Below are 5612 nucleotides of genomic sequence, written 5' to 3'. Positions count from 1 at the left end.
ATGGCCATGCCATCAGAAGAGATAAGGGGGAGAGCGTGGGTGGGTGTGTATCCGGTGTTAAGGAGGGTTCTTCTCGAGAGGGGTTAGAAAAGCCACCCAAGGTCTCTTTTAGAGATAAAGTCATTGGTACAGAAAAGTCTAAGACCTTTGCATTAGTAGGGTCTTTATCTAGGGATGGTATCGCGACGGTGACAGGTAAGCAGGGTGATTCTCGCCCACCAAGTGTCAGTTTTACCAAGGAGACAAAAAGCTGTCTAGCTGAACCTTATAAGGAAGCCATCGTGATCAAGGTGCTGGATGAGCATTATGGCTACACGGCTCTCATGCATAAGCTTCGGATAGTATGGCGCATCAAAGGAGGGTTTGATTTGTTGGATGTGGGGTTTGGGTATTTTGGTTAAATTTGATATTGCTGCGGATCGTGAGAAAGTCATTCTTGGTGGCCCGTGGTTGATAGACGGTCACTATATTGCAGTAAAGCCATGGGATGTGGATTTTAGGCCATGCAAAAAATCCTTTGGATCAATGCTTGTATGGATTCGAGTCTCGGGACTTCCAATTTGGTGCTACCAGGAACAAGTAATGTTGCGAATTGCTTCTGCAATAGGAGTTCCGGTGAAAGTAGATTTGGCCACTAAGCTTGCAGAAAGAGGAAAATATGCCCGAGCTTGTATTCAAATTAATCTTGGGTTGCCTGTAATCAAACATATTATAATGGAGGGTGTGACTCATGAAGTGGAGTACGAGAGTTTACAGTTGATTTGTAATACTTGTGCACGGTATGGGCATGATAAATCGTTGTGCATGGAGAAGGAGTCCTTGGAAGGAAACAGAAATTCCTTTGGTGATGGAAAAAATAATGAAACCCCGACACTAGTGCCACACAACAATCATGAAATTCATAAAGAGGCTAAATCAGAAGCTCATGATTTGGGTGAGAATTCTCGTAATTTGGGTGAGAAATTAGGAGTTGTTAAAGGGAAGGATGTGGTTACGGAATCATTGGCTCCTCACGTGCCTGATGGTCATGTTAATGCGGCATACATGGATGATGGAGAGGGCTGGCAACAAGTGCTGCGTAAGGGAAAATTCACAATGGGCCAATCATCAGGTTTGAAGGACCAAGATAGAAAGCAGCACAAGTATGGTTCGAGAAGGGCTCCAAGGCCCAATTTGCATGGTGATGGAGGCAAATCAATTGACATTAGGATGGGAAAGTGAGAAAAACATGAAATTGCGCCATCTCCATCGCGTAGAACTCCTGCACGTCGTGGAATTTCTCTACGGAAGCGTCCTCGGCCTTCCTCCCTGCAGAACTCGCCAGTTGATAAAAATAGTGGCACAACGGAAGAAACCTTAGTAGATGGAAGCATGGCTGGTGCAGTGTTAGGGGGTCCGAAGGTGACAATTGTTGAGGATCAGAGTGTGCCAGTACCACAGGACAAACCACCTATTGAGGTTGGTGATTCTGTTTAGAGTTTATGTTCTTATTTATTCTGTCCCTATTATTTATGGATAGTTTAAATATGATTATTTGGAATATTAGGGGTGCTTCTCATAAGTTAGCCCGGGTGCATTGTAAGGAACTTGTTAGGAAATTTAGACATGTTTTCTTTATTGTGGTTGAAACTCACTCCCCTTTTCAGCATTTAAAATTATTTTGGGAAAGGTTGGGGTATCACTCTGTTGGTATAGTAGAAGCAGAGGGGCATAAGGGAGGTATTTGGTTTCTATCCTCTATGAAGGGTGTTTGTTGTAAGTTCATTGATGCTTTTGATCAGGGTGTTACTATTGAGGTTCAATTTGATAATTTAATTTGGAGATGTAGTGGTATTTATGGCAGTCCTCAATTTAATAAAAGGGTTCTCCTTTGGGATTATCTTATTGCATAATCCATGGTTTTTCAAGGACCTTGGATTGTTCTTGGTGATTTTAATGAAATCAAATTTTCTCATGAATCTAAGGGCTGTCAATTTTTTCATCAAAGAGCAGACATATTTGCTACTTTATTAGGGGATAGTGGTTTGTTTGATCTGAAGACTATTGGGAGGCGATTTTCTTCTTACAGAAGGGTGAAAAATTATGTTGACGTGGCAAAAAAGCTTGATCGAGTCTATATAAATAGTAGTTGGTTATCTATCTTTCCAGAGGCTTATGCAGAAGTTTTAAATAGGCTTCAGTCTGATCATTGCCCTATTCTGGTGTGTTGTAAAGGTCGTCCTCAGCCTAAAGGGAATCGACCTTTCCGATTTGTTGCTGCTTGGGCTACTCATCCTGGGTATAGGGATATTGTGAATCAGTCATGGTGGTCTGGTAATAGAGGGATTCATGGCAAACTTTCAGAAGTACATAAGAATTCACTAGAGTTTAATTCGAAGGTATTTGGTAACATTTTTGTTAAGAAATATGAATTAGAGCAGCAGATTAATAATTTACAAAAGCGTTTGGAAGTGGTGGATAGTATTTATTTGCGTCAAAAAGAGCAACAGTTGCTTGATGATTATAATAATACTTTAGTGCAAGAAGAGCTCCTATGGTTCCAAAAGTCTAGAGAGCAATGGGTAAGGTTTGGGGATAGGAAATACAAGATTCTTTCATATTCAAACTCTTGCGCGAAGGAAGCATAATAAGATTCATGGCCTTTTTTTCAAGGATGGAGTGTGGGAAACTGATCCAGATGTTCTGAGTCAAGAAGCAGAATCTTTCTATAAAAGCTTATTCTGTCATTTGGATAATGTTGATTTGGGTTGCCTCGGTGATGTGCATCTTCCTTCTCTGAATGAGGAAGCTTGCAATAATCTTACGGCACCAGTTACTATGGAGGAAGTCAGAACAATTGTTTTTCACATGAACTCTTTTAAAGCTCCAAGTCCTGATGGGTTTCAAGCTTTCTTCTTCAAAGAATATTGAGAGATCATTGGTTTTGATGTTTGGAAGATGGTTAAACAGGCATTCTCTGGTGTTACTCTTAATCCGAGAATGTTGGAGACTTTACTGGTTCTTATTCCAAAGGTTGAATCACCGGTATCTATAAAAGATTTCAGGCCGATTAGTCTCTGCAATGTAGTTTACAAGATCATCACGAAGGTCCTTGTTAATAGGCTTCATCCTAATCTTGCGGAGATTGTTGGCCCGCTTCAAGGAGGATTTATTCCGGGACGAGGAACTCCTGACAACATCATTATTGCTCAAGAAGTCCTCCACTTTATGAAGAAGACTAAATCAAATAAAGGCACATTGGCCTTTAAGATTAATCTGGAGAAAGCTTATGACAGAGTTGACTGGAGGTTTTTAGCTCATACCCTTAAGAGCTTTGATTTTCCTATTCCTACAATTAATTTGATTATGAATTGTGTCACTGCTTCTTCCTTATCTATTCTTTGAAATGGGAATCGTCTGAATGGCTTTACTCCTAGCCGAGGTCATAGACAAGGAGACCCTATGTCACCCTATCTTTTTGTGTTGTGTATGGAGTGATTGGCATGCTTTATTAGTCATCAGGTTGATTTGGACTTGTGGGAGCCGGTTGCTATTTCTAGAGGGGGACCAAGAATATCCCACTTAATATTTGCGGATGACTTGCTTCTATTCTGTAAAGCTACAAAGAGACAAGTGTAAAATGTGATGTTGGTTTTAGAGACTTTTTGCAAAACATCTGGGATGAAGATTAATGTGGAGAAGTCTAAAGCGCTTTACTCCAAGAATGTCTCTACAACAAGGAAAGAGGTTTTCACTGGGGTATCCTCTATCAAATTTGTCCAGGACTTGGGCAAGTATCTTGGAGTTACCTTTAGCCATTCTAAGGTGACTCGTTCAGCTTTCAATGGTGTCCTGGATAAGATTCGGAGTAGGCTAGCAAGCTGGAAATGGAGTTTACTCAATCGGGCTAGTAGACTCTGCTTGGTTGATTCTGTTGCAGCTGTTATTTCCACGTACCAGATGCAGGTCTCTATTTTTCCCAAAGGAATCATTAGTAAATTGGAGTCTATGATGAGGAATTTTCTTTGGAAAGGACAAGTTGATGGAAGAGGATTGAATCTTGTTAGTTGGAAGGTACTGGTTACTCCAAAAAAATATGGAAATTTGGGGATTAGAGATCCTTATTGTGTAAATATTGCTCTTCTTGGAAAGCTAGTTTGGACTTTTTCCCAGCAGTCAAACAAGCTATGGGTCCAATTGTTGGATGCCAAATACCGATCATCTCTATATGACTATTTTAGTTATCTTAAGAACAAGGACTCTCCCATTTGGAGGTGTCTTTGCAAGGCTTGGGAAGTATTGAAGGATGGGTTTGCTTGGTGTATTGGAGATTTGAACCAAAATTTTTAGTTTTCTAGTTGGAGGAGAGAAGGACGGTTATCTAATGAGATGGATTATGTTCACATTTCTGATTCGAATCTCCGGATACAAGATATTTGGTCAGTTGGTAGGTGGCATTTGGATACTTTTTATTCTCCTTTATCTCAAAATCTAAAAGGTAATATTCTCTCTTACAATCCAGATGAACAAGCAGGTCCGGAAGTGGGTTGGTATTGGTGTGGGTCTGCTGCCAAAGTCTATAACTCACGCAATGGTTACTTGTGGTTGTGTAAGCAGCTGTTTGGCTGGGAGGAGCGGGAAAATTGGCTTTGGCTTTGGCGTCAGCTTGTTCTGGAAAAGCATAAGTTTTTGGCTTGGTTGTGTCTTAACGAGACTCTTCCTACTGCAAGTTTTCGCTTTAGAAGAGGGATGTCACCATCGGATAGGTGTCCAAGATGTCTTTCTAGCCAGGAATTGGTTTTACATTGTATTCGAGATTGTCCAAAAGCTTAGCTTGTCTGGCATAGGTTGGATATTTCTTATCATCCTTTGGATTTGAAGAACTGGTTCTTGTATCATAGCAGAGAGCATCCGTTCAAGTTCTTTTTAGGACTTTGGTGGATATGGCGAGTGGTATGCGAAATTGTGATCAATACTTTTCACAACTCAAATAATCCCCGGTAATGAATCCAAAAACTTGGTGTTCAATACCATGGCATAAACACAACTTCGCACAACTAACCAGCAAGTGTACTGGGTCGTCCAAGTAATAAACCTTACGCGAGTAAGGGTCGATCCCACAGAGATTGTTGGTATGAAGCAAGCTATGGTCACCTTGTAAATCTTAGTCAGGCAAACTCAAATGGGTATGGGTGATATACGAAATAAACATAAAGATAAGGATAGAGATACTTATGTAAATCATTGGTAGGAATTTCAGATAAGCATATGAAGATGCTGTCCCTTCCGTCTCTCTGCTTTCCTACTGTCTTCATCCAATCCTTCTTACTCCTTTCCATGGCAAGCTGTATGCAAGGGTTTCACCGTTGTCAGTGGCTACCTCCCATCCACTCAGTGGAAATGTTCAACGCACCCTGTCACAGCACGGCTATTCAGTTGTCAGTTCTCGATCATGTCGGAATAGAATCCAGTGATTCTTTTCCATCTGTCACTAACGCCCCGCCCTCAGGAGTTTGAAGCTCGTCACAGTCATTCAATTTTGGAATCCTACTCAGAATACCACAGACAAGGTTAGACCTTCCGGATTCCCATGAATGCCGCCATCAATTCTAGCTTATACCACGAAGATTCTG

General features: G+C 41.0%; 1 pseudogene; it reads left to right on the top strand.

Moving 5' to 3' along the window:
* The window catches only part of LOC107477240 (uncharacterized), a 7026-nt pseudogene continuing 1414 nt past the window's right edge, over nt 1-5612 (top strand).

The sequence above is a fragment of the Arachis duranensis genome, chromosome 3 (genome assembly GCF_000817695.3).
Source record: "Arachis duranensis cultivar V14167 chromosome 3, aradu.V14167.gnm2.J7QH, whole genome shotgun sequence".
NCBI classification, from domain to species: Eukaryota; Viridiplantae; Streptophyta; class Magnoliopsida; order Fabales; family Fabaceae; genus Arachis; species Arachis duranensis.
Note: the sequence above shows the minus strand (reverse complement) of the source record. Positions and strands in the feature narration are given on the sequence as shown.